This window comes from Protopterus annectens, chromosome 3.part0, assembly GCF_019279795.1.
Source record: "Protopterus annectens isolate FY-2018-M chromosome 3.part0, PAN1.0, whole genome shotgun sequence".
Taxonomy (NCBI): domain Eukaryota; kingdom Metazoa; phylum Chordata; order Ceratodontiformes; family Protopteridae; genus Protopterus; species Protopterus annectens.
Genome location: NC_056731.1, coordinates 1,988,123,864 through 1,988,136,147, shown reverse-complemented (window position 1 = coordinate 1,988,136,147; position 12,284 = coordinate 1,988,123,864).

The window sequence follows — 12,284 nt, the reverse complement described above, 5'->3', positions numbered from 1 at the left end:
ATCCCGACCCCACCCCCTGCCCAGAAAACCACAGTGAAAAACTTCTCTAAAGCAAATTTTGCACTCTTCAAAACTGAGGTGGAATCCTTCAAAGCCCCCGGGCCTGTGGAAAATACAGCCCAGACCGCAGAATCCTTTATAAATGCATTCTATGAACACCTTCAGGAATGCATGGATCATGCGATCCCAAATAAAACCAAGACCCAATCCTCCAAAGGCAGACGTCCTGTCTGGTGGACCCCAGCCATAAACAAACTATACAATAGAAGGAGGAAGCTACTAAATGATAAAGCAAAATCCCAAAAAGGGAAGGTATCACTGATCAGTATTAGCAAAAAACTACGGGCACACATAAAATTGTCTAAGGCCAGCTTTGAGAGAAAAATTGCACAGGACACGAAGGATAATCACAAGGCTTTCTTTAGTTATGTTAGGAACCTGGGTGGTAATTCCCAGATATGCTCAGAATTAGTCCAGAATGACAAAAAATACACCGAACCCACAGACATTGCCAACATCCTAGCTGACAGGTTCAGCGCAAACTTCTCCCCCCCTCCCCACCAAAAGGGCAAATATCTATCCCAGCAGAGTGCTGCCCCCCTGACATCTCAGATGCTCAGGTAAGAGCCGCCCTCTCCAAAGCAAAAAACACAGCATCAATGGGACCAGATGGTGTCCCGGGCTGCGTCCTACATGAACTCAAACAAGAGCTAAACCCAAACATAAAACTACTGTTCAATCTCAGCCTTACTACAGGATATGTGCCCAAAGAGTGGCGTACAGCAACAGTGGTCCCTCTCCATAAAGGTGGTGCCTCAACGGATCCTGGAAACTATCGCCCCATAAGCCTGACTAGCTTGGTCTGCAAAGCTATGGAAAGGATCATCATGGACCTCATAAATAAAGATATTGGGGACCTACAAACACTGGATCCTACCCAGTTCGGCTTTGTTAAGGGCAGATCCTGCCTCTTAAACCTGGTTGATTTCTTTGAAACAGTCACCAAGGCCATTGACGAGGGAAGGTGGTCCACACAGCCTACCTGGACCTCGCAAAAGCCTTCGATACAATACCCCACTCGGCATTATAGATAAGCTCACCAGCTTAAATATAAACCCCTATGTCACTAGATGGATTGCAAACTGGCTCAAGGACAGAACCCACATGGTTAGAATTGCTGGAGCCATGTCAGACTCCAAACCAGTTACAAGTGGTGTCCCACAAGGCTCAGTCCTGGGACCTCTCTTGTTCGGTATATATTTCTGAGGTACAGGCCAACACGGAAGGACTGTGGCTGACCAAGTTTGCAGATGACTGCAAACTGGGTGCCATAATCGACTCTCCAGCCGACACAAGCATCCTCCAAAAGGGCCTCATAGAAACAGACAACTGGTGCCAGAGCCATGGCCTCAAGCTAAATGCCAAAAGTGTATAGTCATCCCTTTGGCAAAACAAAGTGCCCACAAATTACCACATAGGTGGAAATCCATTAAGTACAGAAGAAGTAATTAGGGACCTGGGGACCCAAGTTGATAGCAATCTCTCATTTGACAACCACGTGGCCAAAGTGGTTAGAAAAACATTTTATATAGCCCACCTAATCATGAAGGGATTCACATCTAGATCAGGGGAGGTCATCGTGCCTCTTTACTCATCCTCATCAGGCCCATAATTGAGTACAATGCCCCTTTTGGGATGTACCTTACCAGACACCTGCAGCAACTGGAAAGACCCCAAAAGTACCTCACCAAGAGGATCAAAGGGCTCAAACAGATGCCATATGCTGCCCGGTTAAAGAAACTCCAGCTCTACTCAGTGGCATACCGCCTGTTCAGAGGAGATCTGTGCCTGATGTATAAAGCCATGACCAACCCGAATTAATGGACATGCTGCACCTCAGAAAATCCAATCCCATCGAGCCACGCTGAGAGACTTGAACCTCAGCACTGAAATAAATAGGACATGCTGGAGGGACAGATTCATAACCCAGAGGCTCCCTTCACTCTGGAATAAAATCCCAGTCCAGGTTAGGCAGAGTCCCTCATTGACTCTCTTCAAGAGGAATCTTGATGAGTGGATGGGAGATCGTAGGTTTACCCCGGGTATCACTTCTGTGTCACTGTTAGATAGAGGCACAGTATACTAACCTCAAAAAAGGGCATAGCAAAATAAATTTAAAATGGGTGGCGAAAGCCAAACACATTCTGGCTAGGCTTATAAATGCCATAGGGCAGATAGCCTAGTATGAACCTATGAACCTATGATACATGCAAAGTTGTAATATTAATGATGTATAGTAATCTATTTAGGCACTTGTGCATATGTATGGTGCATGTGTATGTATCTATATGTAGCTACAGTCCCAGTCTGCATCCCTTTCACCCTTCAAGCTACTGTCTCTGCCCATATGTTTGTATTTGCCCTAGATTATACATATCATAATCTAAAAATTTGTTTATATAGATATAGATAATCTATATCTACATACACACACACACACACACACACACACACACACACCTATATATATATATATATATATATATATATATATATATATATATATATATATATATATATGTATATATATGGGTCCCCTACACATGGTTGAAATTTCACAAAGCCGAAGACCATATGATCGACTATAGAAAGGTCATTTTTGTCTATTGTGTGTGCCATTATCAAAAGATTTCCAAATCATAATATGTTGTTTATATATATAACTGTAGAATACAAAATGTTGATAAAGTTATATATTTAAAATATACACTAAGCACACATACCTTGGGATCCAATAGAATAGGCACTTTGTGGCTCTCACAAGGCTGAAAATGAGGCTGAAACATGTCCACAATGTCATTATCATGGAGTCCATAAAGCATTAAGTGCGGCTGGATAACATGACATTTCAGGGATGGACTATAGCAGCAATAAGAGATTCTTGCAAAAACACATTTACTAATGTGGTGATAAACCCTAACATTATTTAACAGTTCCATTTTTATGAACACCAACATTGACCTAAGTTCATGTATACAGTATGTGAAGCTCTAATTCACAGATTTATAAGTTAATGAACTGCTCAACCATCTTGTTTTGCCTTATTTGCATAAAGAATGCCTCTCATTTTAATAATGTTGCTCATTACCATATAATTGTACGTCCATTAGAATATACTACACCCAGCCTTGCTGCTCAGTATTCATTCCTAACAGTATGTGTCTCTGAATCGTATATATTCTGAATGTGGCGGCTTCCCACACAACTTCTTTCACTGTAATGCAGCAAAGTTTTTGAATGCTGTCACCTAAGCATGCATTTAGTAGTCCTATTACTAAATTAAGATGCATAAATCAATGGGCAAAAGCTGATTTAAGTATACTTTTCTTTGCACTTATTTAAGATTAGAAATTTGTATATAATTGTTTCACTTGAATACTGTACTCCCTGTCTAGCTGCAGTTAGTTGCTTGAAGTGTGAAAAAGTGTAGCCATATAGATGCATTGAAAGTTGTTAGACTGCTTTTGAAATTCTGTGTTAACTTAGCCTGGGAGTTTCTGTTTGCATTATAATCTGTGCTGGTCACATGTTTTAAATCATTCTGCTCATCTTCCGAGTGGTTGGCTGTTGAGATTCACCTGCATAAATCAACTGACAAAACCTGATTTAAGTATACTTTTCTCTGCACTTATTTAAGATTAGAAATGTGTCGATAATTGTTTTGCTTGAATACTGTATCCCCTGTCTAACTGCAGTTAGTCTCCCACCCCCCTCCCTGTTCTTGTTGTGGTATTAATTTTGGTGGCTTTGGAATTACCCGCTACTGCTGTAAATCTGTTTTTGGACACTCCACCTGGGCCTATCTCATTTGCTCACTCAGCTGAGTACAGTGAGATCATATTTTGATTTCAGACACTTCTACCAGTCCCATCTCCTCTGCTGTGTACAGAGAGAGCACTTGGAAAGGACATCCCCTATAGTATCTTAATCTGCTCTGTTCCCTCCCTTTCCACAAAAAAAAAAAAAAAAAAAAAAATGACTTATACTTTCTTGACCTGCTCGTATATAACTGTCTTCTACAGTAATAGCTTAATTTGCTGTTCTGTGTGCTTTTAAGTGTTCAAGTGCTCTTATTTGATTTTTCATAAACGTGTTGTCATTTTTAACATATCTGCATTTATTTAAACTGTATTTGCCTTAATATTGCTACACACTCAAGTGTGCTAGCTTGTACTGCATTTAAAGTGTTTTTGCTACTGTCATTAGCTCATTCTTTCTAATACAGAGAGAACGTTTTGAGAAAGCCAACCCACTTAACTAATAAAAAAAAAAAAATATATATATATATATATAAATATATATATATATATATATATATATATATATATATATATATATATATATATAGATTCACTATACAGTATCAAAATGCTGAATTGTTGAATTTCAATATTTCGAGACTGAATAGTTGAAAAACCACATACACAAAAACCCACAATCACGAATACTACAATCGCGACCATTCACAAGCACACACAAACCAGGACATAATCACACACACACATACACCTACCTAATGAAACAAACATAACAACACACGAGCACACTTAACCTATTTATAGCAGGGGCAAGACCCTGCACCCCCCACCCCCCACTTATATATTCTAACTCCGAGGTCGCACTAAACACGCAAACACACAACAAACACCACCACACACACATACACACTAAAACTCCCTACCCATTATCCTCAAACACACAACACTTACCTAAAACCCCAGATAAATCCACAAACCGCACTACACGTCACTTACGCGAAACCACGATAGCGGCGGATTTGACATTTGCGGATTCGGCATAGTGTAGTTTTGGTTAACTGCACTTTCCACTATTCGGTCTCGATGTACTGAATTTCGACATTTCAGTACATCGAGATTGTCTAGTGTATGTATGTATATATATATATATATATATATGTGTGTGTAGGGTTCATATTACATTATCGAAAGATAACGTAATCAAATGGCTGAAACATTGAAACGGCCGCATTTCAAAACTTTTATTGTGAGGGCTGCACCCCACACCCCCCCACTAAATATATATTCCAACTCCAAGATCGCACTACAGTGAAGAAAGGGCAAATATCCCAATCTTCACTGTACTGCGATCCCACAATTCAAACTTCGAAATGCGTCCATTTTGATGTTTTGGCTGTTCGATTACATTATCTTTTGATAACGTAATAGGAACTATATATATATATATATATATATATATATATATATATATATATATATATATATATATATATATATATATAAATTCCAAGCTTGTTTTCTGCCTTTCCAGTAAGTAGTCTAATCCAGATACAGATTTGCTGTATTCAGGACTGTTTATAAGCTTCTGTGCCCAAGCCTTTCTGTGTTGGAAGGAAGCCAGGAATGGTAATCACAAGGTAGCCTATCTACCACAAGAGTGGTTTCCGGCCCAGAAATTGTAGTTTTGTACTACTGACACTTTGCTACTATGATATCCATTAAAGCCCAGGAGCAATTCCCTAGCTAGTCAGAAAAAGAAATTAAAATCCTTTTATACCTTTTTCAGAAGTCATACCCAGCACATGCTAGATCAGACAATCAGCCATGGAAAATGGAAAAATTGAGACATGTGGCAGTTGGGATGGGAGCCCTTATGATTCCAGAAAGGAATTCCTGTTCTGAAAAGCAAGTTTACCATGTCTACAATAACCTGCAGAGGTGCAAGGGAGATCAGTTGGTTGGGTTGATTTCTGAGATTCAGGAAAGAAGGTCAGAGTTCTAAAGTAAATACAGCATTTTATTCCTTTTGCAACATACTAATATACATATGACTTCATATTTCTGTTCTTATTTGTTTGTGTATGCAGATATATACATATATATATATATATATGGGTCTACTTGAAAACACCGACATGCCAAAACACCGATGACGAGAACAGTGAGACCAGAAGATCGACAACTGAGATGACCGACAGTTTAAAAGCCCGACACTGAGACCACCTCACATGTTGGCGTAAGGCACTACAGTGACAGACCTTCCTGTAGGGTTGGAAGGTGGGGTTAAGCAGTTAGGGTTAGGTGTGGGTGGCAGGCAGTACAGTGACAGACTTTAGGTTAGGTGTAAGGCTAAGAAGTTAGGGGTACCTGGCTAGGTGAGGGGTGCGAGCAGTGACGGACCCAGGGTTAGAGTTTCACATAGTGCATAGATAGTTGTGTATGCAAAGTTTAGTGGTTTGTGGGCATTTTGTGTACTTGTGTTGTCTGTGTGTTTTGGAAAAGGTTGTTTTGTTGATTGTGTGGGATTAGGTTTATCTGGCATGTGAAGTTTTGTGCTTTAAACCGTCGGTCATCCCAGTTGCTCATCTTCTGTCCTTCTGTGTTCCTGCCATCAGTGTTTTGGCTTGTCTGTGTTTTAAAGTAGTAGATACATATATATATATATATATATATGGTATATATATATATATATATATATATATATACACACACACACACAAAGAATTATACAATCACAGTTTATACATATATAAGAAGAGAGAGAGAAATATATCTGTACATATATGTGTGTATTTCTGTGTGCACTGTATATGTACATATATGTATATTTCTGAGATCAGTTCTGATGCATTACTCAAGGCACTAAAAATGAATTTTCATATCTAGTGCAGCAGAAGTGTTCTTGGTGCCATGCCATTGTCCTGTCTCAAATGTTATGTTTTGAAATGTTTATTTATTTCCTGTATTTGTTAAGCATTGCAATTTAGCCATAAGATGGTAGTTGTTTTTCTGTAGTAATAGATTCATAAATGTTACTGCCTAGTCACAGGCAAAATTCAACTTGTGCTGTAAAATTTATAATAATTATATTCCAGTACCATCTATATACATAGTGAAAGTGTGCCTGATTTCCAGAAGTTTCTTACACTTCAGCAGTGGTTGCAAAGACCGTAGCACCACATCCAAGCTGAGGTGAGGATGGGGGTCTAAAAGAAACCACAAAGGCAAATAGACATGAGCATCTATTACTGCAAACTGCAATGCTTTAGGCCATTCTGAATAAAATACAGAATTAAATAATGAGTTGCTATAATATAGAACTCATGGCAATTATAGAGTCACATATGTACACAGATTCATAGTGTACACTAGGCTATCAGTCTACAGATGCTTGCAAGCCTAACCAATAACCACCATGTACCTTTTAACTGTGTTAACCATTATGCCAACCCCACCTGTTTACTTGTGTAAAATCAATGTTTATACAGGTAAACATTGATTTGAATATTTCATTGTAGTGTTAACTGGTCACTTTAAATTCCTTGCCTGCATTGATAGACTTAGTAACCTTTGCAGGAAAGTGTCCTTCCTTCTTGAAATTGACTATCTGCTGAGATCATAGCGTATGGTGTAGAAGTAGATCAATGCATCAATACCCAACCCCCCAACCCTGCACAGAGAGTGAGAATTTTTCTGGACAGTCCAGAATTAAGGGACACTGTCACTGACATTGAAGAACACAAGAATATGTTTGATTGAGCACAGTAATATTGTACCTAATAATCCCCTCGAGGGGAGGCTATTAATTTCCACACTTCTATTCTGCACGCATTTTGATTTCACATACATGTCTAGAATTTTCAACATGAAAAGTTAGCAACCCTAACAGAGACAGGGTTGCCTCTGAGAATGCTCACTATTGGTTGTCATAATTCTGTTGTGCTAGATTTCAGCACAGTCTTAAATGAAGAAAGGCACATACTCATAATAAAAGCCAACACAATTCACAGGATCTGAGTGGAAAACCAAGAAATGTACCTAAAAAACTCTACCAAAGACAGAAAACTAAACCAACTTTTTAGCATAAATATTTAATCTCTGCTTTAAAACTTCCTCAGAATAAAGGTACCACTGAACCATAAGAGTTAAATACAAATGTTAAACAATTAACAATTAATTCGTATAATAAGTCTATTAAAACCAGCAATGCTTTGCATGAATGGCCTGGCCCCTGTCATTCTAAGGATCAATATCTGTCTGGGACGACATGGTGTGGGCACAATGCTTTAATGAAATGGCCTGCCCCTGTCACCCTAGGATTCGAATGCCAACCAAAAGGCTCCTTCGCCCCTACAGTGCCTTTTTTAAGCCAGGTTCAAATGAAAAATTCACCACTGTAACAGGAACAGGCAGAAAAACCAGAAACTGAGGGTAATGCTACTCCAATGCTGAAGTCCAAATCTCAAAATGCACTTACTCGAGGCACTCGCCTTAAAATGGAGAACATCGATATCTCTGTGTAGTGACTGGGACCTGGTTCAAGGCTCAGACCACCCCTGCGTACCAGGCTATAGCTCATGCCACACTTTTGACCATCAACCTGGACCGGAACACCAAAAGCGGAGGGGTTTGTCCATATTCATTAGGATATCCACCTCAGGCTAGTTGCTCAGCATAATGCATCCAAGGTTATCAAGTGCAACCTAACTCTGGAGTAAACTTTATGACCAGGTGTAGCTTGCCACAGATGCCCTCATGCCCCAGGATTCCTCCTCTCTTTTCTTGATATAGTAAAAATATTAAGTCAGCAAACCCCTAATGTTGGGCAATTTCAACTACCCACGCAGTTAACCTTTGAGGCTTCTCATGCCAACTCCTTCCTCCAGGCGCTTTGATTATAAATTCTAATGCCCTTTGAGATCGCATCACCCTACCAGGGCAGCAATATCCCTATGAACCTAGTCTTGCACCAACATGAGTGACCAGTGTTTCGTGAAGTCAACTCGTTGGTCAGATCTACGAATATACGGCTAATCACACCCTAGATATCCACATCCAACCACCACCATTAAAACCACAGTAAAAAAATTTTACTCCAGCCAACTTTATGCTGCCAAGACCCAGAAATCGCAAACTTCACGGCACACCCATGCATATGGACAATAGATTCTGACTGCTGAATCCTGCACAAATGCACTCTATAAACACACACACTGGTATAGATAAGTGCTATCAAAACAGAACCAGATCTTATCCTCCCCGAAGCTGTATCTGGTGGTCCCTACTCATGAACAAACTCTACAACAGAAGGAAGAAACTGTTACTGCAAAGAGGGTAAATCCCATAGGTGGAGGGAGCTCTCTGGTCAGCCTCAGCAAGCTGAGACCCCTTATAAGATACGTCCCAGCTAGCGCTACGAAAACAGGATTGCCACTGATTCTAGGACAACCACAAGCATTCTATAGCTGTCAAAAGATCTCAATGGCAATACCCAGATTTGCTCTGAGTTACAGCACAGTGGCACAAAATTACAGAACCGAGCTGGTATTGCCAACAATCAGCAGATGGGTTCAGTTCTTTAACACCTATCTCCCTCATTGTCCCCTAAGGCGCATATCTGGGAAGGAGTGAGTCCCTGCAATCACAACTACACAGGTAAAGCAACACCCTCTAAGCCAAACACATCCATGGGACCTTACCTTGTCCCAGGCTCGTTTTACATAGACTTGGAATGAACTGTCTCTACTAAGCTACCATGTTCCAATCATAGCCTCATCAGGCTGTGCCCACTGAATAGGCAGCATTAACAGTTATCCCACTCCACAAAGGAAGCCACCACTGATCCTGGAACTATAGCCTATTAGCCCACAGCGGAGCCCTGGTCTGGGCCATGGAACTCATCATGGAATTCATAAGCCAAGACATTTGGTAACCTCCAAACTCTGGACCCCACCCAGTTTGGGTTTGTGAAACATATCATGCCTCCTGAACCTAGATGACGCTACTTTGATCACCAAAAGCCGTGAGCGGTGGGTGGTTTCACACTGACCCTAACGACACCAAGACTTCCTTTACACCCCCATTCTGGAATTGTAGCTAAACTCACTAAACTGGTATAGAATCCACCTGTACACAAGATGATTTGCTTTGGCTCTTTAGCCAGAACCCATGCTGTAAAGTTGCAGACTCGAGATGACTTCAAACCAGTGACAAGTGGGAATACCACAGGGGTTCAGTTCAGGATCTCTCTCCTGTTTGGTATCTGTACTCCCGGAAGTACAGGAGGCTAACACAGAAGGCCTCTGGCTAATGAAGTTCACAGATGACTACAAACTAGGAGCTGTAGTCGAGCCCCAAATGATGTGGACATCCTACAGAAGGGCCTCACTGAGACAGATGCCTGTTGTCAGAGCCATGGCTTCAAACCCAATGCCAAAAAGTGCATTCTTATCCCCTTTGGTAAAAACTCTGTACCCATGCACTACCACATAGGTTAAAGTTAATTTCCTGTGCCCCTGTCGAGCAGAGCCACAGAAGTGATCCCCGGGGTGAATTTCCTATCTCTCATCCAATAATCAAGATTTTTCTTGAAGAGTGCTAATGAGGAGCTTTGTTCGATATAGATAGGTAGTTTGTTCCAGAGTATGGGAAGTCTCAGGGACAGGAATCTAACCCTCCAGCATGTTCTGTTTATTGTGGTGACAATGCTCTTTTTGGCACTGAGCTTGAGGCCATGACTTTGACACCTGGCATCTGTCTCAGTGAGGCCCTTTTGTAGGATGTCCACATTGTTAGGAGTTTTGATTATGGCTCCTAGTTTGCAGTCATCTGTGAACTTTGTTAGCCAAAAACCTTCTGTGTTAGCCTGTACTTCGGAGAAGTAGATACCAAACAGGAGTTTGACAATTTTGTTAAACTTTTAGCCTTCTTAATGTAATGTAGCATATATGAATGGAAGAAAGTCTGAGCACTCAGTGGTACTTTTGGAACCTGACTTTTTTCTATTCGTATTTTCTTGATTTACAATGGGCATGATGATTGGTCTGTCCAACCATTTCTGAATAATGATGAGGTATCATTGTATAATTTTGAAGAATGCACACTGGATTGCTCTAACTGCCTTTTCTTTATTCAAATGAGGGCTCAGTTACACCTATCTACATGAATCACAATATAGTTCACATTGGCATCCTCTCTTATAGGCAGAAATATATTTGGTTTGCTTAGGTGAGCTGTGCTTAGCTCATGAATGCTTATAAGTGCTGTTAACACCTCAGTCACATTCTAGCATGCTATACCTTCTGCATGGCATGTATATATTTCTAAATTTGTTAAGGTTAATGTTAACTCTGGCTGTTGTTTCTTCACCTTAGCATACTTCCCTTGCATAGCCTGTTCCACAAGGTACATGCATTATGTCACAAAACATTAAATTGTAGCATTCCTTGATATATTTTTTTTCAGAATGGCTGTGTGACTCCCCCCAAAAAAGTGTTACAGTAATCAAATTCAGTATAAATGAACTCCCTTGAAGGCATGTAAAACACAACTATCACATCATATTGAAAGAATGTCACCATTTCTTAAAAAGAGAAGAAAAATATATAAATACAAAATATAAAAACTGCAAAGTACAAACCTGTCTGGTAAAGTTTCCATTTATTTATCAAAAGAAAACACTATTTAAACACGGATCTACATGGGACTACATGCCCTCTTATTATACAAAACCTTCACATAGATCGCATTTCAACAGGTAGCAATGCAAATGGATTCAAGAGGCTAGACAAAGAGACGTCATACCCCAGTGGGTAGGGTCCAGACCATAGAATCCCCTGCATCTCACTTCTTCATCTCACTATACTACTGACACTTTGTTACTATGATAGCCATTAAAGCCCAGGAGCAGTTCCCTAGCTACTCAGTAAAGGAAATCGAATTCCTTCTGTACCTTTTTCAGAAGTCATACCAGTACATGCTAGATCAGGACATCGCTCATGGAAAATGGAAAAAATTGATATGTGGCACTTGATGGGGGAGCCCTTATGATTCCAGAAAGGGATTCCTGTTCTGAAAAGCAAGTTTACCATGTCTACAATAAAATGCAGAGGTGCAAGGGAGATCAAAGCCCCCCTGCACCCCCCACAACCCCCCTAAATAAATATACCAACTCCAAGGTCACACTACTGTGGGGGGAAAAGGTAATTTCCTAACCCCACTGTAGTGCGACCTTGGAGTTGGTCTATTAAATTGTGGGGTGTAGGAGCCCACATGTTGCAGGGGCTTGCCCCCCTGCATAAACATAGTAAACAGTGTCTGGGATGTTATTTATAGTTGCTTTATGGTTTTCAATGATTTGAGATTCGATGATATGAGTTTTCGACTAAATGAGTTTTCGACGATTTGGTCTCGATGATTTGAAATTCGATGAAATGATAATTCGATGATATGAAGTAGAACCATATG